The sequence below is a fragment of the Meles meles genome, chromosome 2 (assembly GCF_922984935.1).
Source record: "Meles meles chromosome 2, mMelMel3.1 paternal haplotype, whole genome shotgun sequence".
Classification (NCBI taxonomy): domain Eukaryota; kingdom Metazoa; phylum Chordata; class Mammalia; order Carnivora; family Mustelidae; genus Meles; species Meles meles.
This window is the reverse complement of record NC_060067.1, coordinates 181988270-182014919: the sequence shown is the minus strand read 5'-3', so window position 1 is coordinate 182014919 and position 26650 is coordinate 181988270. Positions and strand designations below refer to the sequence as shown.

Below are 26650 nucleotides of genomic sequence, written 5' to 3'. Positions count from 1 at the left end.
AAAGAATGGAGTAGTTAGCCAAGAGTGTGTTTTAAAAATGGAAGAAATCGCAGTATGTGTATATATTGTTGGGACTTTGGGACTTTTCTGGCAGACAAGTAGAGAGAGAAAAATTGGTGATGCATGAGAGAGGTGAAAAATGCCCTTGAGTATGGAATCTGGTGCACACAGGGAGGGGCTGGATTTAGGAGCACAGATAGCACATGGGATATATATGTGTGTGTGTGTGTGTGTGCGCGCGCATGCACGCACTATACTGATACCTGTATCGATGTTGATATCGATGTGTATATATGTTTCTCAGCCTCCTTAGTAGCATGGGCTAGTTCCCAATTCCTTATTGTGAGAGATATATACTATAATGTGTGTATGTTGTATGTATTGTGTATTACATATACTATATGTTATTATATATTATCTATATTATACACACACACACACACACACACACACACATGTAATCTGCAGTTGGCAAACTGGAGATGTAGGAGAGCTGAAGGCATAGTTCTAGTCCAAGTCTGAAGGCCTGAGAACCAGGAGAGCTAATGGTATGTGTTTCATTCCAAGTCTGATTCTGAAGATGGAAGACTAATAACCTAGATTGAATATGTTCGAGCAGAGAGTGAATTTTTCTTACTCAGTCTTTTTGTTCTATTTAGGCCTTCAACAGATTGGACGAGGCTCACCCAGGAAGACCAATCTGCCATATTTAGTCTGCTAATTCAAATGCTAATCTCATCGAGAAACACTCTGACAGACATGCCCAGAATAATGATTTCTGAAAACCTGGGCACATTGTGGTCCATTCAAGTTGACACAATAAAATTAACCATCATGGCAGAGTATATGGGTATAGATACAATTATGTGACTAAACTACAGGGTACGGACCTATGGAAGTTCTTTGTTAATTGTGTTTCTTTTCAGTGAAATCGGAAGCAAGGTGGTGAGCTGAGAATGAGGATGGGGAGGAGATGTGTTGGGTTTAAGTAGAGAGGAAGAGCTATGAAGGTGAGGATGGTAAATAGGTAAGTGAAAAGTTGTAGAATTGCTAGGAAGTTGGAGGGTCCACTTGAGGATGGTGCTCATAAATTTAAGGTGAGACCAGTCAAGATGGTTATGTTTTTCACATGCTGTATTCATTTAGCTGCATTGGTATAGGCACAGAGTAGGCAGAGAATTTTTCTTATTCAGGGTTAGAGTTTTGACAGGAGAGAAACACGAAGCCAGAGATGGGCAGCGAAGTTAAGGGAGTGTGAAAGGAAGTGGTTATATTAAACCACTATATGTAGTGGTTAAATTTTGCAGTTTAAACTGGTCAAGGGGGAAGTAAGGACTACTTGGGGGTGAGGAGAGTGAAAAGGTAGCAGGACCATTTAGATTTTAGGTCCTAGTTGAGTCAGAGTATTGTTTGAATTCAGTTTCTAGAGGGAATGAACTTGAAAAACAGGAGATGTTGATTGGGGAATGAGATGCTTAGAATTGAGATTATAGAGGGATTCAGTCATTGGCAATGACATGGCATCCCCATGGGAACAAATGAGTAGAGCAGGGCGTAGGCAGGGTAGTTGGAGAACTAGTCAGAAAACTGAGAGGCGCTATCTTCTTTGGAAATTTTGCATCAAAGATTGTAAGCGCTTGGACAAGTAGAGGGGAAAAAAAGGTGGGATGTAGATGTAAATGGCCATAAGACTGATGTTGATGGTGATGATAATGGTCCATTAACATGCAACTCAGATATCACCAACTTGATCTATACCCAACCTGGAAAGTTAGATGTTGAGTTACATATGGTTATATTACAACTCATAGTCAACCCATAAGCCCTTCATGGACTTCTTTTCTTTGACCCAAGTGTTCTTGTAAGAGTGGCAGGTGACATATGGCATCTTTTCTTAGTTGTCATTTTGAAATCTTTCACCAAAGGCTTATTATAGTGCAGCTTCTGTAGAAATTTTTTTCTGCTTTCTGTGTAGTCTTCTTTGGCTTGTCTTCTCTCTCAGGGTTGTGAATAATTTATTGGTGAGAAGGCAGGCAGAGAAGTAGTTTTCTGTGACTTAGTAATTTCATATCTAGGAATTTATCCTATAGAAATAATAGTATGAATGCCTAAAGATACACATAAGGGTGTTCATTGACTGTTATTGGTGATAAAATTTGTAAGCCACCTGTCATCAATAGGGAATAGTTAAATTATGGTAGATAGAGAAAATGGAATTCTATATAGTCTTGATAAAATCAATTCAAAAAGTAGCATTGGGTTTTACTTACTCCATCGCATCAACAGGGATGTTTCAATTGCAAATATTGAGACACCCAAGTCAGTTGACTTCAGCAATGAAAGGTTACTGGCCTGCTTAATTGATACACCCTGAAATAGAGTGGCCTGCAGGCAAGTTCAGTCAGGGCTCTATTTTTCTAGCCATGCCTGACCCTCTTCCACAAAGAAGGCATGGAAGTGTTTTGCCTTCGGGGTGATTTCTTTTATAGTTGTAAGATGGCTGTGTGCATCCACCCTGCTAATATATTTCTTCCTTCTTATCTAGTAGTAGCAAAAGCATCCCTTCCCATACCATGGAAAGAGACTCCTGAGGATCACTTTGGATCTTATAGTTATGGACAAGGGATAGAGACCAGAGAACTGAGACCTAGGTTGTAATTCCTGCCCCTGAATCAGTTGTATGGCAGGTGGAATAGGACTTCCTCCCTGACCTTAAAACAGTTGGGTTTCATTCCTGGTACTGGTGATGAGGTCATTCTCTTTGAAAGTGCTTTGCTATTATACACTAGGGGGGTGGTGGGATGGACTAAATGGGTTTGTTACCCTCTTTTCTAGCATTAGGATAATCAGCCTAGTTTTGCCCCCTCATTCTTGATTTTACTAAAACTGTGAGAATTTGTTTATCTTCAGGATCCCAGATTGGAAAACTATAAATCATTATTGATTTCATTATTTACAGAGGCTCTTTTACTCTCAGGTTGCAAGAAAGAGGTAGACTGGAGGGAGGAGGAAGGGCGGGAGAGAGAGAGAGATGCTTTTTGAGAAACAAACTATAGAATGTTCAAACTCTCCATTCACATACCTGACTTCAGTTTCATTCTTTTCCCTGTAGGGGCCCCCATTAACTGATACATATCCTCCTGGATTGTTCTTTGCATTTATATATACACAGAATGTCATTTTGTATTTTGAAATTTAAATGGTAACTACTTTGACACTTAGCTTTTCCTATTTGACTTAGCACAAGTTATAGAACTTGTCATCTGAATACATGTAGCTCTGTTTTCTTACTAACTGCTTATTATGCCATCTTATGGTTATGTCATTGTTTACTTAACTATTAATTTACCTTACTAATTGCTTCTTGTATTTTTGCTATTACAGATTGATGTAATGAACATCCTTTGCATATATCTTGGTCCATGTGTGCGTGGATTTCCATAGGATAGATACCATTGGTGGCTTGAAGGGTATGCAGTTTAAAATGCTGATAACTTCTACGAAATGTCTTTGAAAATGGTAAGGCCAGTTTTTCTTCTCTTGCAAATATATATGATTAATCTTTTAAATTTTTGCTGATAATGGTATATCAGGATTATAGACAGTTTTATTGGCCTCATTCATTGAATACTTTGTTCTTTCTGAAAATGAGAAATGGGACACCTGGGTGCCTCAGTTGGTTGAACTTCTGCCTTTGGCTCAGGTCATGATTCCCCAGGATCCTCTGATCAAGTCCCAGATCCTCCTCCTTGCTCAGCAGGGAGCCTGCTTCTCCCCCTGCCTGCCACTCCCTCTGCTTATACTCTCTGTCTGACAAATAAATAAAATCTTAAAAAAAAAAAAAATAAATAAAGATGACAGATGCCTTTATTGTATATGAAATTTCAATATTTACATGGATCTGTTTCCAGACATGGTATATATTATTCCCTTGTTTTATACCTCTTTTTATACCAGTTCCACATGATTTTAATTACTATTGTTTTGTACCATTTCCTATTTAGGAGTGCTTGGACAAGTAGAGGGGAAAAAAAGGTGGGATGTAAGAGCGTCCCCTTATTGGTCTTATTTTTCAAAAAATACTACTACTGAAGATTTTCTCTTCCTAGAAAACTTTAATATAAATCTGTGTGATTTGATGAAAAATCCTGTTGACATTTTTTTCCTGGTATTGCTTCTTGAGTATATTGATGTAATTAACATAATTTTGAGACTGTCCAGGAGGTCAGTGTGTCCTATCTAGCCCCTTTTGGACATCTTAGTAGACTTTTCGAGTTGTCCTTAATTGGGTCTCATATATTTTATGTTAGGTTTATTTCTCAGTAGGTTGTCATTTTTGCTGTTACTGAGTTCAAATATAAATTATATTTTCTAATTGGTTCTTGCTTGTACATAGAAAAGTACTTAATTTGGTACGCTTATCATGAATCTGATCAGAGTATTTGTTCCTTTTAAATGAAGAGGTAAATTGCCTGCTGTAGAGATACTGGGGGAAAATTACTTATTTTAGGAGACTTTAGTTTTTATTTTTGTTTTTGTAAGTAGGCTTCATGCCTAATATGGGGCTTGAACTCATAACCCTGAAATCAAGAGTTGCATGCTCTACCAACTGAGCCACTCAGGTGCCCTGAGACTTTAGCTATTTGGTAAAAGTTAAGCTTATCTCTTATAAAAGCTGGTTAGTAGTAGTAGTCAGCCTTTTCTAAAGGTGATTTTCTTTTTTTTTTTTCTTATTTTTTTTGAGAAGATGCTTAATTTTATGGGAGAATTAAGAAAGAGGGTGGTTTTTAAATAATTTCTTCATGAGAAAATAAGCAATTGGAGTAATTTCATATTCTTCCCAAAATAAGTAAAACCAGTGTGACCTTCTCTCCTGAGCCTACTTCAAACCTTTGTTTCTTTCAGACTTTCAAGTTCTTATCTCTACATTTTATGATCTCTTCCATCTTTTGTCTGATAGGCCAGTTTTTCAGAGGAAGGCATAGAGTCACCCTCTCTTTAGGGTCTTTGAAGCCAAGAAGATAGAGGGATGGGACTTTCCTAGTGTGCGGTAGCAGTAATAGAAGCCATTGAACAAAATATCGAAGCTCTTATGCTTCTCCTAGAAATTTTGACATACAGCATGTGCCATCACCTACTGGAACCTGATCTGCTTTTGCTGTTCATTCATAAAATGAAGTCACTGAAGGGACGTGTGTCCAGCTCTTGGTGTTGGCTCAGGTCATGATCTTGTGGGTGGTGAGAGTGAGCCCCGCATTGAACTCTGTGCTTAGTGGAGAGTCTGCTTGAAGATTCTCTCCCTCTGCCCCTCCCTCCATCTCTGTCTCTCCTAAATAAGTAAATAATATATTTTTAAAAATGAAGGCATTGAAATACAGTAGAAAGACAGTTGGACGGAAGATAACTTTTGCCTTCTAGGAGGTGTATAAGCACAAAATTGCTGATATTTCCTTTTATTCATTTTATGTACACTCACCCTGTTCTTAGAAAAGATTTTCGTTGGATAAAATTACGGTTGCTTTTGGAATTTTATATTAATTTCTCAATTTCTTTTTCACCCAGTCTCCATCTTTATTTTTTACTCTTCCTCTGATACTTACTGATCTTGTTGTAAAATTTATGTGTTTTTCTGGGGCCCCTGGTTGACTCACTCAGTTAAGTACCTGACTCCTGATTTTGGCTTGGGTCATGCTCTTTGGGTTGTGGGATCCAGCCCTGTGTTGAGCTCTATGCTGGGTTTGGAACCTAATTGGGATTCTCTCTCTCTCTCTCTGTCCTTCTCTGCCCCTCCAAAATAAATAAATAAATAAATAAAATTCATGCATTTTTTTTCTTTGTATGTGGCAGTGCTGCATTTCAACCTAGTGCAGAACTTTGCATCCTGAAGTTAAATTTTACTCCCATTTAGTTGTTATAAGTTTCTGTTAAATTGCTATTTACTGTTACTTTTGATTTTTACTCTGATTTTTAAAGGTTTTGAAACTATATACCAAGTTATGAAACTTTTGTTATTGTATGCTTTGTGTGGCTATTTTAGCTTTATAATTTATTTTAAGATGAGAGATTAAAGGGAAGGATTAATGACACAATTTAATTTTCATTTATATTTGTGTATTACTTAGAATGTAGGAACAGAAAACTTCTTTCAAACAGACTTAAAGAAATAAGGAAATTTATTATTAAAATGTAACTTGAAGCCTGAGGCAGGACTCACTAGTAGACTGATTTTGTCTGTTGACTATGGCTCTATTCGCATCATTGCCTTCTTCTGTGTGTTGGCTTTGTATTTAAGTTGGCTTTCTCCTCAAGCTGACTTCTATTATAGTGGCAAAATGGGTGTAGAAGGCCCAGACTTCACATTCTCAAGCAGAGGGCATCTCTTACCATTGCAAGACAGTATTTTTTAGAGGAACCCTCCTCTTTGTGTCTCATTGGCCTGAATTAAGTTGCATATTTTAGGGGTACCTAGCTACCCCTAAATCAAGTCAGAAGAGCATGTGACTCATGATTTCAGGGTCATGAACTCAGGCCCCACGTCGGGTGTGGAGATTACTAAAAAAAAAAAAAAGGTGTATATTTTATTCTATTTTTTTTCTTTAAAATTTTATTTATTTGTTTGAGAGAGAGAGAGCACACATAAGCTGGGGGAGCAGCATTGGGAGAAGGAGAAGCAGGCTCCCCTTGGAGCAGGGACCCTGATGTGGGACTCAATCCCAGGACCCTAGAATCATGACCCAAGCTGAAGGCAGACGCGCAACCAACTGAGCCACCCAGGTGCCCCTGTATATTTTATTCTTTTCTTTTATTTTCTGAAAAGATTTTATTTATTTGAAAGAGAGGTAGAGAGAGAGCACAAGCAAGCAGAGCGGCAGGCAGAGGGAGAGGGAGAAGAAGGCTTCCCGCCGAGCACAGAGCCTGATGTGGGGCTCCATCCCAGGACCCTGAGATCATGACCTGAGCTGAAGGCAGAGGCTTAACCCACTGAGCCACCCAGGCACCCCTGTATATTTTATTCTTAAACCAAATTTGGGGGAATGTCCTGAATTTAACCTGAGTTTCTGAATCATCACTGTGTCAAAGGGAATGGGATTACTTGTAGATCACTTGGGTTTACCGTGGGAGCTGGGAGTGAGGGCAGCTTTCCTGAAGCATGCTGCCTTTGTGGGTAAATAACTGGTCTGTTCTAAATTAAGTTTATGGCCATAAAAAGGGTGTTGGGTGAAATGGATGGTGGGTGGGCAACCATCAATGTACCCTTGATAATGAGTCCTATACAATTTCATCTCGGGCCATGTGAAGTAACAGTAATAAATATAAAAGGAAAAATGGGCAGCCTAAGCAAGTTTTAAATTGACTTACTCGAAAACTTTCTCTACCGTTTTCCCAGTTTATAATGGTTGATTTCAGCTGACTGGCTGTAGCTACTTACAGAACAGAGGAAATTCACTAAAAATAATGAATTATTCAGTTGGATAGTGAAATTCAGTTATAAAGCACTTCACTGAGCTATGGATTCAGTTCAGGTCAAGTTGTGTTCCTGGTTTATGGGCAGTGTGGCTTCTCACAGTGACACAGCATAGAGAGAGGCATTTATCTTTTTTCCCTGTTGCTAGTGTTTTAATGGTATTTTATTATATTTATTTCATTGGTTTCATTTATACTTTATTTCAGTTGACTTTATTAATATCAATCATATGTAATACTTGGTAGTTAGGAACATTTGGTGATATCTATAATAAATAATCTCAAAAAAACCCATCCTGTTACTTTTCAAATTTCAGTGACTTACTATCCAAACCAAATGCTCTAGGTGAGGGATGCTTGGGTGGTTCAGTGGGTTAAGGCTCTGCCTTCCACTCAGGTCCTGATCTCTGGTTCTAGGATCCAGCCCTGAGTGGGGCTCTCTGCTCAATAGGGAGCCTGCTTCCCCCTCTCTCTCTCTGCCTGCCTCTCTACCTACTTGTGATTTCTGTCAAATAAATAAATAAATAAAATATTTTAAAAAAATCCCCTAGGTAGTTTTATTTAGCTTTTCTAATTTGCTTGCCTGGGTTATTTGAGAGGAAATTAAGATTACCAGAAATCTAGCAACAGATTAATGAAAGTCTTGAAAGCCTCTTTAATTAGGGATTTAATGAGGGCTTTGTCATGGATTCTTTGATTCTTCTTTGTTTTCCTCTACCCCCTCCTATTCCTGTTAGTACATTGAAAAGTAGAAAGAATTCTCAAAAACAATGCAGAAGAATACCCTATAAATTATATTTTCTACAATAAGTTATAGATTGGGGGTGTGTGTGTATGTGTGTGTGTGTATAATTAGTTGCTAATTAAAAAAAAAGTAGTTGCTAGTATATTGGTAAGTGTAGGTAAACTTAAAGGGTGAGGTTATATTTTCAGAAAATACGTGATAAATTAAAAGAAAGCAAACCCAGAATTTTTTGAAGTATAGTTGACATGTTATTAGTTTCAGGTGTGCAACATAGTAACAATATGGGTTTGAATTGAACGTGTCCACTTGTGCATGAATGTTTTTCAGTCACAGTACTATAAATGTGTTTTCTTTTTTTTATGATTCTCTTTTTTTTTTTTTAAGATTTTATTTGTTTGACAGAGATAGAGAGAGACAGTGAGAGAGGGAACACAAGCAGGAGGAGTGGGAGAGGGAGAAGCAGGCTTCCTACTGAGCAGGGAGCCCGATGCGGGGTTCCATCCCAGGACGCCATTGAGATCATGACCTGAGCCAAAGGCAGATGCTTAACAAACTGAACTACCCAGGCACCCCTCCTTATGATTTTCTTAATGAAATGTTTTTTTTCTAGCTTACTTTATGCATATAACTTAAAAAATACATTTTTTAAAAAGATTTTATTGGGGCACCGGGGTGGCTCAGTGGATTAAAGCCTCTGCCTTCAGCTCAGGTCATGATCCCAGGGTCCTGGGATCGAGCCCCGCATTGGGCTCTCTGCTTGGCAGGGAGCCTGCTTCCTCCTCTCTCTCTCTCTCTGCCTGCCTCTCTGTCCACTTGTGATCTCTATCTGTCAAATAAATAAATAAAATCTTAAAAAAAAAAAAAGATTTTATTTATTTGTTTGACAGAGAGAGAGAGAGATCACAAGTAAGCGGAGAGGCTGGCGGAGAGGCAGGCGGAGAAAGCGAGGAAGCAGGCTCCCTGCTGAGCAGGGATCCCAATGCGAGACTCAATCCCAGATCATGACCTGGGCGAAAGCAGAGTCTTAACCCACTGATCCAGATCAGGTCATGAGATCATGACCTGAGCAGAAAGCAGAGTCTTAACCCACTGAGCCACCCAGGTGCCCTAAAAAAATACATATTAATTTTTTATAAAATCAGTAAGACTGCGCATCAACAGTTGGCTATTAGTAGTTAAGTTTTGGGGAGTCAAATTGGTGGATTTTTGACTGTGTGGTGGGTTGGTGTCCATAACCCCTATGTTGTTCAAGGATCAACTGTATATACAGAATGAAATGTTCACCATGATAAGTGTGGTTACCATCTGTTACCATACAAAATTGTTACAGTATTATTAACTATATTCCCTATGCTGTACTTTTCATCTTACTGACTTAATTATTTTATAACTGAAAGTTTGTACCTATTAATCCCCATTGTCCATTCTGGCTGTTCCTGAACCCCCCTCCCTCTGGCAACCACCATTTTGTTTTTTGTATTTATGAGTCTTGTTTTGGTTTTGATTGTTCATTTGTTTTGTTTCTCAGATTTCACATATAAGGGAAATCATATAGGATTTGTCTCTCTGACTTATTTCACCTAGCAAAATATCCTCCAGGGCCATCCCTTTTGTCACAGGTGGCGAGATTTCATTCTTTTTTTTTTTTTTTTGAGTAGTATTCCATTGTATACCATATCTTCTTTGTCCATTCCCCCATAGGTGGACATTTAGGTTGCTTCCCTATCTTGGCTATTGTATATAATGCTGCAATAAACATTATATACAATAAAATGCTTTAGGTGGTTTTGAATTAGTGTTTTCATTTTTTTTGGGGTAAATACCCAGCAGTGAAATTACTGGATTGTTTGTTATACCTATTTTTAGTTTTTTGAGGAACCTCTATACTGTTTCCTGTGGTGGCTACACCAATTTACATTTCCATCAACCGAGCGCAAGGGTTTCCTTTTCTTTACATCCTTGCTAACATTTGTTATTTCTTGTCTTTTTGATAGTAGCCATTCCGACATATGTAAGGTGGTATCTCAAATTTTGATTTGAATTTCCAGGATGATTACTGATGTTGAACATGTTTTCATGTGTCTATTGGCCATTTGTTTGTCTTCTTTGGAAAATGTCTATTCTGGTCCTCTGCCCATTTTTTTAATCAGATTTTTTGGTATGATTTCTTTATATATTTTGAATATATTAATCTTTTATTGGATATATCATTTGCAAATATCTTGTTCTGTTCTGTAGGTTGCCTTTTTGTTTTGTTGGTTGTTTCCTTTTACTGTGCAAAAGCTTTTTGTTTGATGTTGTCCTAATTGTTTTTTGGTTTTGTTTTCTTTTGTTTTGTTTTCTGCTTTTGTTGCCCTGCCTGAGAAGTCAGATTCCAAAAATATTGCTAAGACTGATGTCCAAAAGTTAACTGCCTGTTTTCTTTTAGAAGTTTTATGCAAACCCAGAATTTTTAAAGTTCATTGCATTGTTGATTAAATTTGAAAGACTTTGTGACTAGAATTTGCCTCTCAGTAAAAAGAACATAATGTACAGGTGAAACTCACAGAATCTAACCAAAATTAGGGCATAGGTAACCAAATTGAACTGCTGAAACATTTAAATTTTCTTTTCTTTTTTTTTTTATATATATATTTTATTTATTTGACAGAGAGAAATCACAACTATGCAGAGAGGCAGGCAGAGAGAGAGGAGGAAGCTGGCTCCCCGCAGAGCAGAGAGCCCGACGCGGGGCTCGATCCCAGGACCCCGGGATCATGACCTGAGCCGAAGGCAGAGGCTTTAAACCACTGAGCCACTCAGGCACCCCGAACTGCTGAAACATTTAAACTGCTTTGGTTTTATAGGCTATGTTAGGTTTTTTTTTTTTTAAATACTTACTAATCCCATTTTACAAGTCATTGACACTTTCTTTTTAAAATCAGTCTTACTACTTTCTACATACACAGAAAGTTAGATGAGTATATGATTATTACTGTTGTAATTTAGATTGTATTTGGAAACTTCCTAAATACAGTTTGTACAGTATAGTTACAGATGAAAAAAAAGTGGATTCATGTTGAAATCCAGTACTCCTTGGGTCAGGTCTGATGGGTAAGAATGAAGTCTTCTTGGATAAATGAATCAATTTTCTCTCTATTTGAATTTATCCTTTAAAAGAACATTATACTGATGAAGCACTTCAGTACTTAATTTTTGATAAATTTATAAACTTTGTCTAGTTGGTATGAATTTGGTTGTCTTTCCTTGATTCCTCTCAATACGCTAAAGAGAATGAGGTATAACAGTAGTAAAAGATCTATCATAATTTTTATTGTAACTGAACTCAAAGGGTTTGCTCCTTGGGATGCATTAAATTGAACACAGTGCCTGGGTGGCTTGGTCAGTTAAGCATTAGACTCTTGGTTTCAGCTCAGGTCTTGATCTCAGGGTCCTATGATTGAGCCCAGTATCAGGCTACGTGCTCAGCAGGGAGTCTGCTGGAGGATTATCTCCCTCTCCCTCTGCTCCTCCGCCTCTCCCTACTCATGCTTTCTCTCTCTAATAACTACGTAAATCTTAAAAAAAAATTGAACACAACACAAGGAAGTATTGAAAGCAAAGAACTCTTTATTACCTCTCATAGTAAGGGAGGGACAGGGGGATTGCTCTCAAAGCACTGTCTCCCTGTGGGGTTGGTATATGAGGGTTTTATTCAGTGTATTTAGGGGTGGAGGGAGGGAGCTTGTATATACATCAAGGAACTTATACATATTTTGTTACCTAGGCACTTCGGTTCAACTATTTATGCCTAGCATGTCAGCATGCTAGTGCATCCGTAGTATGTTCAAAAAATGGGGGAAAACTCCTCCCCATAGAAGGATATCTTCATATTATAATGAGTTAAGGATAACTTCAAGACAGCTTGGGGCTTCTGCTCAGGTCCTCAACCAGTCCAAGAGGGCTCAAACTGTCTCACGTAAGAAGCTATTAGGTGAAACACCTAGCAAGGAGCTATTAGCTGAAACCATCTGGCTGGGTATCTTATTGGTCAAACTGCTGGTTCTATAAAACAAAACACATTGCTTCCCTGCTTTTGTCCCTTCCCCTTCTCCCTTCTGCTGATAGCTTTCAGGCCTCTAATTTGAGTAACTTTCTGTTACATCCTAGCTAACACTATCAATATACCAACTTAGTGTAACTATAGATTAAAAAATGTGACATCCTATTTATCACTGTTTATATTAATGCAGTAAGGCAAGTAATATATTTATTTTTTTTTAAAGATCTTATTTATTTATTTGACAGAGAGAAAGACAGCGAGACAAGCAGGGGGAGTGGGAGAGGGAGAACCAGGTTTCCCACTGAGCAGGGAGCCCGATGCGGGGCTCTATCCCAGGACCCTGGGGTCAGGACCTGAGCTAAAGGCAGATGCTTAATGACTGAGCTACCCAGGCCCCCCGGTAATATAATATTTAATAATATGTAATATAGGAACCCTGGGTGGTTCAATCAGTTAAGCATTTGCCTTCAGCTGGGGTCATGATCCCAGGGTCCTGGGATCAAGCTCCCCTGGGGACTCCTCCTCAGTGAGGAGTCTGATTCTCTCTGTCCCTCTTCTCCTCCCCCTTGCTTATGCTCTCTCTCTCTGTGTCAAATAAATAAAATCTTTAAAAAAATAAATAATATAACAAAGCAAGTAATATAGTAGGAATTTAACCCCATTTTACAGATGAGGAAATGAAAAAAGTAAAGTGACTTGTCCAAGATCACATGGATACCAAGTAGCAAAGCGTCAAAGTATAATTTTCCAAAATATTAAAGACTGGTTCTCATACAAATATAGAATGAACATATGTCACATTATTTAGCTCATTAATTAGAGAACCAGCAGGGGATAAAATTATTTCAAAGAGGAACAAAGATATAGTGGATTGGGTTCTCCAGAAAAACAAACCAGTAGGATATATATAGATGTACAGAAAGAGATTTATTGTGGGGGATTGGCTCATGCAATTGTGGAGGGCGAAACTCCACAATTTGTTGTTCCAAGCTGGAGGTCCAGGAAATATAGTCATGTAATTGTAGTCCAAACCTGAAGGCCTACAAAGCAGTGGAGCGAGTGGTCTAGTTCTCCTCCTAGTATGACAGCCAAGAACTGAGGAGTGCTGATGTGGGAGTACAAGAGAAGATGGAAGTTTCAGCTTAAATGGAGAGACAGTTTGCCCTCTGTCTGCCTTTTAGTTTTTTTGAGACTCAGATGTTTTTTGGACATCTGGATGATGTCCACCCTTATTGGTGAGGGCAGTCTTCTTTACAAAGTCTACCTATTTAAATGCTAATTTCCTCTGGAAACACCCTCCCAGACCTACCTAGAAATAGTGTTTGACTAGCTCTGGGTAGGTAACCCCCTAGTTAAGTTGACACATAAAACTGACCAGTACATATACATATTGGAGAAAGAATTTTGGAATAAAATTTCTGGGTTAGATACAAAAACCATCCCTACAGAGCAGTAAAAAGCATAGCTTTTGAGATTATGTTTTCTACTGGACAGAATTCAGTTGTACCTTTACTAGACAAAAATTTGCAAGTTAACAAGTAACTTTACAGAGCCTCAGTTTTTATCAGTACTGAATAGCAAGTCATACAAAGGTCTATTCTCTAATGAAGTCATCTTTGGTTAAGATTGTGCTCCTTTATGACATTGAAAGGACATACTGCCTTCTCTTTGTCTTTTAAATTTTGGATAATTTTTCTTGACACAAAGCAGCATGAGAGTATGAGTTTTCTGACTCTAAGTCCAGATTTCTTTCCATTCTACTTTACTACCTCTTCATAGCATAATTTTTACCATTAGAGTAGTCTGCTAACTTCTGCAAAATTAGCTAGTCTTTGTTATTAGTTTTCTTTTTTGATACATTTTCCTTTGTTATACAGCGATGGTGATAGTTTTCTTCCTCAGAGGAATATTGTGAAACTCAATATTTCAAATGGATATTTGAAAATTTGCATAAATACCAAAAGTGAGAAATTAAAATTATAGCTTATGTACTGTAATTACTCTTTTATGACATTTTGTTAGCAAATTTCAGAGTCATTGTAAACATTCTTGATTTTTGAGTAAATAATCAGAATTTATAAATCTGTATTTGATCAGGGGTACCTGGATGGCTCAGTGGGTTAAAGCCTCTGCCTTCGGCTCTGGTCATGATCACAGGGTCCTGGGATCAAGCCCCGCGTCAGGTTTGAAAAAAATAAAGGTGAACCATTTTAAGTAGTAGGTGAAAATTTGTTCATGTTAAACAAATACCTAACAGTTAGATATTTCACTACTTACTAACAATTTCTTCCTGGCCCTGAAACGATTATTTGTACTTACCAGTGGGGTTTTTTTTTTTTTTTTTAATGCTTTTTAAGAAGGTTGGGATACTTTATTCAGTTTAGCCCTCAAGCAATTAGGCAAGTCAGTTACCATGGTAACAGTAGGTTTAATTTCCTTACCTTAGTTAAAGGTTTTTTTTTTTTTTTTTTTTTAAGATTTATTTATTTATTTAAGAGCGAGAACCAGTGGGGGGAAGGGGGCAGAGGGGCAGAGTAGCAGAGGAGCAGAGGGAGAGAATATCAAGCAGACTGTGTCTAGTGGCAAGCCTGTCTCAGGGCTCCATTTCAGGAGCCATGAGATCCTGACCTGAGCCGAAACCAACAGGGCTGAGACTTAACCCACTGAGTCTCCCAGGCACCCCAGCATTCGTTAAAGGTTTTAGGAGCAAAGACATCTCTGAGCTAATCCAGTGAAACCCAGCTTCTATGGAACAGGAGTTAGTTTGTCCATTCTTTAGAAGAGGATACCATTTCAAGTAGAAAAATGTACTCTTGAGATGAATTTCTACTCTGATAAGAGTGAAGTAGAATATGATCTAAAAGCTAGGTAATTAAAAAGCTATCCCTTCTTAGTTAATATAGGATATAGTTGGTCTTAATTCCTGTATTTGGTCAAACTTAAATCTTAGAACTTACTGATGTGTTTCTTTTACCATGGACTAAAAGGCACTAAAAGTGCCTGCAGTAGACAGTGTTCCATCTAATGGATGTCAAATAAAATCATTTAAGATGAATTTTTTCAAAACCTAATTCCTAATTTTAGGAGATAATCTCTTAACATTTAATTGGGTAATATTACTAACCCTACGTAGTAAGCCTACCCATTCAGTTATCATGAAGTCCATTTTGCAAGTAATATATCAAAAAGGTTTTACTGGGGCTCCTGGGTGGCTCAGTGGGTTAAAGCCTCTGCCTTCGGCTCAGGTCATGATCTCGGGGTCCTGGGATCGAGCCCCGCATTGGTCTCTCTGCTCAGCGGGGAGCCTGCTTTCCCTCCCTCTCTGCCTGCCTCTCTGCCTACTTGTGATCTCTGTCTGTCAAATAAATAAATAAAATCTTAAAAAAAAAAAAGGGTTTTACTTAGAAGTTGTATTATTATTAGGTATTTTTTTCTTATTAACTATTTTATCACTGTGTTATGGTAATTTAAAAAACTGTAGTTGTTAATGCCAGTAGGATTGGACATTTTACAGTCTTAGACCATTTTGTCTGTTCTGTAGCAGGAGTTGGCAAACTTGTGGTGGGTCACATTTGACTTGCTGCTTGTTTTTGTACTATGAGCTAAATGGTTTTTATATTTTTTTTTTTAAGATTTTATTTATTTATTTGACAGAGAGAGATCACAAGTAGACAGAGAGGCAGGCAGAGAGAGAGAGAGGGAAGCAGGCTCGCCGCTGAGCAGAGAGCCCGATGCGGGACTCGATCCCAGGACCCTGAGATCATGACCTGAGCCGAAGGCAGCAGCTTAACCCACTGAGCCACCCAGGCGCCCTGGTTTTTATATTTTTAAGTGGCTAAGAAATCAAAAGGAAAAATTGTGCGAAATTTGCATAAATCTAGATTTCATTGTCTATAAAGTCTTATTGGAACATTGCCATGCTTATTTAAGTATTATTTATGACATTTGCGCCATAATGTCTGACTTGGTAGTTCCAAACAGAGACAATCTGCCATGAGCCCTAGAATATTTACTGTCTGGCTTTTTAGAGAAAAAATTTGCTAACTCTTGCTCTAGAATTTAAAAAATGTAGCCTTGGTTGTTCATTAAAAAAACAAAACAAAACCAACCTTTCCCCTTTTTTAGCATACTTTCCTCCTGATTGCTAAAAGTAACACATGTTCTTATAGAAAATTTGAAACATATAGAAAAGTATAAAGAAGAAAATAAAAAGCCATCTATAGTTGTGGACTAACCACTAATATTTTGGTATACATTGCTCCACACCTGTAAAAATATAGAATATGTATGTGTATATATGTAAATGTTTGCCTGTATATGTGTATGTATACATGTCTTTTTCTATAGAATATATATACATACACATGCAAATACACACATATTTATTATGTAAAATTAGAGTCTAACTTGGTTTTGATAAATTTTGATAAATTATAAGTATGTTTTTAATAGCTACATAGTGCTCTGCTTTACGGATGTAACAGTTTATTATTTAACTTACCATTGTTGGATATTACACTGTTTTCAACTCTTTATCACTATAAATATTGTATATGACATTTTATATCTTAAATACTACCATATATAACAAGAATGACTATCCTTGTATATAAATCTTTCTGAGTAATACTTTTTTTTGGGTAAGATTAATTCTTAAAAATGAAACTGTGTAAAACTAGAGAATTATTTTGAGGGAAATGTTGGTAGTGCATGAAAATACTTTCTTGGCCCGCCTTCATGAAATAGATGGCTTATCTTTCATTTAGCCTCAGCTCTGGTTAAACATAATAATTTTCACACTAGACCATCAAACCAGCCCTTAAATAACTTGACTGCCAAAGCATATAGTTGATACTATAGTAGATGGACTGAAGGAACTGGGCCTGTGCTTTGCTGTGGCTTCATCGTTTATACTCACAATTTGGCATCTTGGGAAAGTAGATTTCTTGTGTGCCTGCTCCTAGCATTATTATCGGAGCCATTGAGGAAAGTGGAGTAATGCTCCGGTCTAGTGCGAGTTGACACAGTAGACTCAGAGATGCGTAAAAGGAGATGTCCTCCATTCTTAGGGGAATTCACTTGCTCTGCTCTAATTAAGTAGCTGTTCCAGTCAACCACTCTGTGTCCTTGTATGCTTCTTTAAAGGAACTGCCATTTGTTAGCATATTCCTAGGTTTTTTTTTTTTTTTTTTTTTTTGCCATCACTAACTCCACAGTGTTCCTATAGAAATGTACCCAAGTATTTCACTCAATGATTTGGAAATGGATATTGACATTAAAAATTACTATGGGTACCCACACCAGCTGCTAGTACTGATCTGTCTGCGGCAGAAGTTGTAAATTGAAAGGACTGCAGGCCAAATTTTGGCCTGTAGAGGGGTCTTGGATACTGGTATTAAGTGGAAGATTGCATGGTGCAATTTCTTCATATTTGGAAAAATTGGAAGACCTGGTAACACTGACTGGGTCCATACTCACTAATGGCAAGAGTTAGCTGGAGCAAAGTTAGCGGCTTCGAGTTTGTGCTGTAGCATGGTGATGTGGGTTATAAGGCAAGATTTTGATGGCTGCATATTTTTTATGTTTTTCAAACATAGAAGCATTTTATGAAACATTCAAAGATTTATAATAGGTGAAATCATATTTGAACATTATTCTATATGGTGATCCTTTTGTAAACTACTTAGGTAACTTCTAAAGGAAGGATTCACAGCAGCATAACTCAGTTTCGAGGGGGAAGTGGGGAGGAAAACACTTCATTATAAAGTAAAAAACGTAGTGCAAATAGAAGAAAAGGGAAATCTATGCATAAATGAGGGCAATAGTAAGCAGTAAAGGAGAATAAGGAAGAGTTACATCCAGTTGGGTACTTACAGTGTCCAACCTCATTAGCTGGGGAAGCCTTGTGGAGACAGCCCGGCTGGGGTCCAGATTGAGAGGCCCGAGCGGAGCGTCTTCCTCTCAGGCGAAACTTCTAACTGACCATCCCTGTTTGAGTGGTATTTATAGGGCAAATGACGAGGTGTGAAGTTAAGCATTTGTTTGTCTCTGTGCAGTTTAGAGCGAGTTAACACAGAGATAACATTTCTGTGTTACCACGTCTTTACATCTTCAAGGAGCCTGGGCCATATGTGCTGGCCTCTCCTTTCGGATTCTCTTCTTGGGGGCCTGCCCAGCCTGGAGCTAGAGGGGACGCAAAGCAAAGTTTAGAGCTCTTGGTGTCTAGACCAGAAGGACCAGTTCTGACCCGGACGCTAGCTAATGTCAGCCAACCAGGCTCCCGAGATCATTCAGCAGCACAAGTCTTATAAGCAGCCTTCTTTAACCTGCCTGCCTCCATGCAGGCCTGGGTGGTCCGTTATGCAGGACAAGTCACAGAAACTTCCATCCACAATACAGTAGCCTGGATGGTTGTGCATAGGAAACATGGTCAGACAGGGTTGTTCTGTGGCTGTATTATGTAGCCCTTCCACCTGACTTTCCTGTTAAATAATTTACCATCTAATTATTATTTTCATTTTGTATGTGTTTATTATTTAATATTTGGTAAAGTTATATGTGTGTACATCAGCTCTTTCTTTCTTTCTTTCTTTCTTTCAAGTAGGCTCCATGCGGGGCTTGTACTCAAAACCCTTGAGATCAAGACCTGAGCTGAGATTAAGAGTCGAATGCTTAACCGACTGGGCCACCCAGGCACCCCAAAATTCTTTCATTTTGTCTTAATTTTCATAATTATTTTACTGCTAACAGAAAAGAGCATGATTGTTAGCTAATTCTTATCAGTATTTTCTAACAGAAAACAATGAATTTTGTTTATTTTCTTGCTTGTTATGTAACTTTTAATTACTTATTTATTATGGCCTTTTGATGTGACAATTTGTCAAACCCTGAATTTTTTTTTTTTTTTTTTTGCTTTGTAATCAGTATATTAAGGAGACATTCATACATTCCAATTGCTTAATTCTGATAACCAGATTTAAGCTTGTGAACATGACTTTTAAACTTACAATTAAAGCTATTCATCATAATTTGCTATACTACCAACATTAAATTAAAGTTACTTCGGAGCGTTAAGTTATTTAAAGTAAGCCTGTAACATACTTAAAAAAAAAACAAAAACAAAAAACCTTCCTATCTCATACATGCACACTTCTCCACGTAAATGTCTCTTCACTCCAAGTTACCCTGCTCCCGAAGCCACTACTCTGAAGCTTATCGTGGTCCAAAGAGAAGGAAAAAAAGTTATAACCAGGACTGATAGATATATATATATGTAAGTATATATATATTTAAAAAAAGGGACAAAAAAAGATGGCACAGAAGGGAATGCAATTCTAGAAGTGCAAGCCCTCAAGCAGCAGCATATGATAAACCCCTTCTTTAAAGAGGTATCCTTTCTATCACTGATACCACAGGCCAAATTACATAGCATGCCATCTTCAATAACAGTTGAGGCAATAAATGCAGAGGCATCACAATGAATCCCACTTAACATAACTATAGACCAACACTTCTCTACAAATTCTTTGTCTGATTGCCAATTAAATACAAGTTTTAACTTCATAGCTTAATAATTAAGGGTCATACACTGAAGTCAATACATACACCTAGCATTTCGGTCTGAGCTGTTTCATATACATAGAACTGAAATTAATTACAAGGTATGGCCTAACAAATGCTAGGGGAGATTTTTTTTTTAAGCAGTTTTTACAAATATTAAACTTATCTTCCACACTGAAGTCATCATACATACAGGGAAAAGTCAGAGCTTTTATATTTGACTTTATTTTTCATTTAACTTTTAAAACACTACTATAGTTGAATATTAAAACAACAATAGCAAGTAGTGAGCTATGATTATAGTCCTTCACTCATTCACTACTGCACATAAAATGCCAGCAGTGTTATTCACTGGCCCCATTAAGAGGTCTGACACTAAAAAAAAAAAAAAAAGAAAAAGAGGTGTGACACTGAACACCACCCCTGGGATGATGTTCATCATCCTCATATGCTTCCCCATTGTAATGGCGCCGTCTTTCCTGATTTGGATCAAAGTCCACCAGTTCTACCTGGTCCATTTCATCAGTCTCTTCTACTTCCTTCCTCTCAGGTAGGAGTTTTTCCAGCAAAGAGAGTTTATCAGGAGACAGAAAGCCATTCTCAGGAAAGTTTACCTTAAATTCGAGATGAGGCAACCCTTCTCATATGGTCTATGATAAATTGGCATGCCTTCATTTAGCACACACTTGATATCTCCATGCTTGACAGTTTGACCTGGATGAGAGGTGATGACAATGGTTCGGTTGTCAAGAGTAGATACTGGCTTTTGAAAACCGCACAGTGCTTCAACCAGTTGTATGTCCATACACATGAAAAGGTCTTCTCCTCGCCAAGTAAAACCAGCATGGTCCTTCTGATCTAAAACAATGATAATATCTCCTGGTTCCAGTCCTGGTTCTTGGTCTCCTTCACCATGGAATGTTATCTTCTGGCCATCTTTCATGCCTTTGTCAATATGAACTTCTAGAATCTTCTTCTCTCGAACTATCTTCCTTCCATTGCAGCTTTTACATCTATCTTTAGGACTGATCCGTTCCCCATGGCCCTGGCACTCCATGCACACAGACTGAATTTGCTGAACCATGCCAGGTCCTATCTGATGAATTCTTATTTGCATTCCAGTACCTCGGCAATTGGGACAACACTCAACTGCTCCTTTCTTACCACCTCGGCCTTCACATTTATCGCAAATCACATTCTTTTGCAGTGCTAGTTTTCTTGTTGCACCATTGTATAAATCTTCTAAGGTTACCGAGAGCTGATGCACAACATTTTTACCTCTCCTTTCTCTCTGCATTCTTCCTCCTCCTCCAAAAAACATATCAAAGATGTCCATGGGGGAGCCAAAACCACCACCAGCTCCACCTTCTTTAATTGCCTGTTCACCTCCTTTGTCATGTAATTCCCTTTTCTTTGCATCAGAGAGTACTTCATAAGCTTGAGAAATCTGTTTAAACTTCTCTCCTTCATTTGGATTCTTATCAGGGTGGTACTTTAAGGCCAGTTTCCTGTAGGCCTTTTTCAGTTCTTCTTGGGTGGCATTGGGTTTGACCCCCCCAAACATCATAGTAAGTGGTTTCTTTCACTATTTTCTACAGCTGATGAGAGGGCCCAGGCTGATGTGGCGGGGGCGGGAAGGAGCGCGTTGCTGGGCGCAGCTTGGGTAGCCGCTGGGTAGCCGCCGCTCCTCCGCATCTCACCCCGAGCGTTCTGGAAAGTTCCTCAAACCCTGAATTTGATAGAGTTTCACAATATGTTTGTTTTTAGAATTTATACTAGTGCTTATATCTAAAAATAATCAATAATTGAGCATAATGCAATTCCATTGATTTTAACAAGGGAAATATAGGCCTTTGTAACTTCAGAACCTCATTTAAAAATATTTTGATTATAAGTGTATTTTGCTTACTTTAAAAATTTAAATTATTAAAGAACTGAAAATATTTCAGTACACTGTTTTTGTTTAGTCTTTTTCATTAAAGAAGTTTCTTGGGATAAGATTTGTTAAAAAAAAAAAACAGCATAAGAATTTAGACAGACTAAAATGTTGACAAGAAGCATTTCCCAAGGAATGAAGGACTTACAGTATTTCAAGCATATTCAAATAAATTTAATTTCTGCAGATATTTACTTTCCCACTGTAATCTCTAATTTATTGGTAAAAGCTGTAAAGTCATCTGATTTGTGAGTTACCAAAACACTAAGTATTTCATCAATAATTAGGCTCTAAAGTAAAGAATTATCTCAGAATTATATGATGTTTCCATAATTCTTTATAGGCTAAATCAAATGAAATAAGGGTGTCAAATAAAATACTCTGATACCTTTTCATAAAACAGCAATTTTACTAAAAAAAAAGTATGAACTTTTGAAATCATCTTTGAACACAAAATAAAATTCTTTTTAAAAAAATTTATTTATTTACTTGAGAGAGAGCATGAGCTGGATGGGGAGAGGCAGAAGGAGAGGGAGAAGGAGAAGCAGACTCCCCACTGAGCAGGGAGCCATATTCAGGGCTCCTTTTCAGAACCCTGGGACCAGGACCTAAGCTGAAGCTAGACGCTTAACCCACTGAGCCACCCAGGTGCCTGTAGAACAAAATTCTTTTAAGAGGTTGTGATCATCAGATTGAGCTCAAGAAACCAGAAAAAGGATTGCTCAGTTAGTAAAACCTATATTTCACTAGTTTGCCGAATTTGCTCTTTTTTCCTGCCTGTATGGAACGCTCTGTTTGGGATCAGTAAGGCAAAGGAAATGAAAAAGTTGCCATTTTCAATTATTTTGTTAGAATGTTCAAGATTTGTCAAAGACAGTACTAATTCAGAAGAGTATTTAATGAAAAGGTGTTCATTGTAGATACGATCCATAAATGTTGATAATGGGCCTCAGAAAGCTATAAGAATCCTTGAAGAAAAATGCTTGAAAGGACATTATTTGCTTGGCAAAGAAGCTTCAAAACTGAAGTATTCAAAGGAAATATCTTGAAACATACAAGATATTATGGAAACAGTGGAAATTTGGGACTGGTAATAACCGGGTTTAGGCTGTGCATTTAGTTCAATATATTTAAAAAAACCCCTGATATTCTAAGTAATAAGTTGTCTTGTTCACAGAGAAGGTCCTGTGTATTAAAAATTGCCTGTAGTTCTGAGCTCCGCATTAAATGAAGTCGTAAAAATGGTGAACTTAATGAAGTCTAAGCTACTGTAGTACCTTCTTTTCAGCTTTAGGTAAAGAAATGTGGTTAGCTATTTAAGTAATGACAGTCTAAAGGAAGATTTATAAGCTAAAAGAAAATTTCAAATTATTCCATATGAATGGTTCTTACTTTACAGATTTGTTGAAGTATACTTATTGGCTTAAATAAACAGTATTCTTTTTTTTTTTTTTAAGATTTTATTTATTTATTTGACAGAGAGAGAGGTCACAAGTAGGCAGAGAGGCAGGCAGAGAGAGAGGAGGAAGCAGGCTCCCTGCAGAGCAGAGAGCCCGATGCGGGGCTCGATCCCAGGACCCTGAGATCATGACCTGAGCCGAAGGCAGCAGCTTAATCCACTGAGCCACCCAGGCGCCCCAATAAACAGTATTCTTAACGGACATTTTGAGCACCTGATTTAATTTGAAAGTGCAGTGATTATGTGGAAAAATATATTAACATGTACTGACAAAGTTTATGGATTCAGAGTAATAATGCAGCTTTGGGAGAATGAAGTTAAAATAGTTTTAGAAGTGACATATAATTGGTATCATTTGAATCCTAAGAATGGATTAATAATACTTGAGCAAATTCAGCGTATGCTTATGACAGAGCTTTAGCACACTATATTGAAGTACTTGATATAAAAAATTCATTTGTATTCAAAACTTATTTATATCATCAGAAGGAATTAGCATAGTTTTCAATAGAAGAAAAGGAGAAGCTGTTAGATTTAAAGAACTTCAACATTCTTGAAGTAGAATTTAAAGAGGTCGAGTTGTTGGAATGCTGGTTAATTGTTAAAAAGAAGTTTTCAGCCTTTTAGAGTAAAGCCTCCTCTTTTGCCATTTGCTACCACTTGTACTAATAAAGCTTCCCTGTGATGGTGACTATATAGAATATTAAGAAAATGTTAAAATGTTTTAATCAGGAGTTGTACGTAGTCATTTTAAGTAGAAAGCCTAATATGCAAAAGTTATGTTCATCCAGGCAACTTAGTTTCTTGTTTAAAAAGTTTAATTTTACAATGAAGATACACAATTTTTACAAAATGTCATATGCATACTCTCAGATCGCCTTTCCAGTAATGCTATAAAAATATTTTCATTTTCTGAATGTGCCATCAAGTTGAATGTTGTAGACTCCTGGTATAGACCTTCATTTATAAATGAAGTGGGCATGTACTTGAGAAAAATCAACAGCTATCAAGTTTGCTTAGCTGAGTAGTTGACCCTTGATAAAAAATAATTTCTAGGGGCACCTGGGTGGCTCAGTCAGTAAAGCTTCTGCCTTCCCAGGGTCCAGGGATCCAATCCAGGGTAGGGCCCCCTGCTCAACGGGGAGCCTGCTTCTTCTTCTCTCTCTGCTAGTCCCCTTGTTTATAGTCTCTCTGTCACATAAATAAAATCTTTAAAAAATAATTTCTAAACAAAGAAACCCTAAAAGTCTTTATAAGTATTAGCAATGGGTTCAGCAGGAAATGTGTTAATAAAAGAACCGAAGAGAAAAAACAAGCAAAAAACAAACAAACAAAAAACCCCTGAAGAGGATTGATGGAGGGAGGTGGGGGGGGGAGGGGATAAATGGGTGACAGGTGTTAAGGAGGGCACTTGTTATGATGAGCACTGGGTGTTTTACGTAAGTGACGAGTCACCAAATCTACTCCTGAAACCAATATTACACAATATGTTAACTAACTAGAATTTAAATAAAAATTTGAAAAAGAAAAAAAAGAAATTGAAAGTGGTTGAAAAGGAAAATAGTAGGATAAGAAAGGAACTGAAACATAATTCCCTAAATAAAATACTCAGTAGAATTACTGTGGTAGAACAAATATGGCGGAAAATGAAATAGGTATTTGTTGAGTGAACTGAACAACTGGTCCTGGGATGCCTGCTTCATCTTTCCTGTCTTAGAGCACTTCCAGAGGTGTTGTACGGATGAGCTCAGCCTGCTGGTGGTCTAGGTCTTGAGATTACAATTTGGGAGACCTGTTAATGGAGAAATTGCTTCCTGATACTTCATTGGAAGACTTAACAGTTTTTGTCCTGTTCTCAGGTTCCTGAGGGACCCTAAGAGCAGATGACTGCTGATGATAAATAGAGTTTATAGGCAAAGGAAAATAATGGTCCAACTAAGGAAGCCAGCATCAGTGGAAAGAAGACCAAAGAACACCCAGAATAGGAGACTTTTATTGAAACAGATATTTGAACTAGATTATAACCTTTACAAAAGAAAGAAATAAAAAAAAAAAAAAGAAATAATAAGCATATTTAGAGAGATTCAACTAGAGCATAAGGAAACTTTCTGGAACTAACAATCAAGATCCGACATTATAAAAATTCAGTACACAAACTGAAAAGGACTATCACCATTGGGACTGAAATTAGCATCTTGGAAGTCACGTGTAAGAAGTGTCTTAAAATACAAAGAACAAAATTCAAGAGATGGTAGTCAGGAAGGAAAAAATAGAGTCTAGGAGAAGAAATCCAGGCAGGAAGAAATTCATCAGCATGTGAATAAATGTAGAAGGAAAAAAGGGAAGAGATAGTGGCAATTAATAACTAAACTAGAAATAGGGGTATATTAGTTTGCTGCGGGTGCCACAGTTAAGTGCTGCATACTCCATGATTAATTAGCAATAATCGCGCCTCGGATAAACCTCATTGGCTACGATACTGCCACTGCGCAAAGCTTATACTCCATGATTAAACAGAAATTTATTGTCTCATTGTTTTGGAGGCCGGAAGTCTGAAATCAAATTGTTGGTGGAGTTGTTTTTTTCTGAGGGCTGTGGGGGAAGGGTCTATTTTAGACCTTCACTTCATGGCTTGTAGATGGCTCTTTCTCGATGTCTTTCTTCACAACATCTTCTCTCAGTGCATGCCTGAGACATCTCTGTGTCCATATTTCCCCTTTTTGTAAGACCACCACTTGGTTTGGATTAGGGACCACTGTAATAATCTTGTTTAAATTTGATTACTTCTGTAATGACTTTTTCCAAATAAAGAGTCACATGCTGAAGTACTGGAGGTTAGGACTCTGACACTTTTTTTTTTTTTTAAAGATTTTATTTATTCACTTTACAGACAGAGATCACAAGTAGGCAGAGAAGCAGGCAGAGAGAGAGGAAGGGAAGCAGGCTCCCCGCTGAGCAGAGAGCCCGATGCGGGGCTGGATCCCAGGACCCTGGGACCATGACCTGAGCTGAAGGCAGAGGCTTTAACCCACTGAGCCACCCAGGCGCCTCGACACTTTTTTTTTTTGAGGAGGAATGCTCTTGAACCCATATTGAGGGGAAAGTTTTCTGATCTTAAGAAAAAGTCTTGGAAAGGAGCCCTTTCCAAGGACTCACTGATCCCAAGGAGAATAGAATTTACGCTTAGGCTTCTTAAAATCTAAAAAACCTTGAAAGCCTTTCAAGTTCCCAGATGGGAAATAGATGACTCACAATAGAAAAAGCATCAGAGAAACAATGAATTTCCTCCTTGCAGCATCAAAAGGTAGAAGACAGTAAGAGAATAGCTACAGATAACTGAGGGACTGTTTTGCTCAGCCAACAAACACATCATTTTATCTATTTGAAGAAATACATTTTCACATATGTAGGGAATCAGAGTTTATTACATTCTTATTCTACCTG

The 26650-nt window shown here is 37.7% G+C and overlaps 1 protein-coding gene, 1 non-coding gene and 1 pseudogene across 6 annotated transcripts in view; 1 reads left to right on the top strand and 2 right to left on the bottom strand.

Moving 5' to 3' along the window:
- WRN (WRN RecQ like helicase) overlaps window positions 1–26650 on the top strand; it is a 146246-nt gene that overhangs the window by 4681 nt on the left and 114915 nt on the right. For all 5 annotated transcript variants that reach the window (XM_045989643.1, XM_045989634.1, XM_045989662.1 and 2 more), the window contains exon 2: window positions 3385–3519. The gene's annotated coding sequence lies outside the window, so the exon portion shown is untranslated. The remainder of the gene's footprint in view (window positions 1–3384; window positions 3520–26650) is intronic.
- Window positions 20156–25713, bottom strand: LOC123936956 (annotated as a pseudogene).
- LOC123937713 lies at window positions 25563–25703 on the bottom strand. Its single transcript, XR_006817526.1, has one exon. It is a non-coding gene; the product is annotated as a U4 spliceosomal RNA (small nuclear RNA).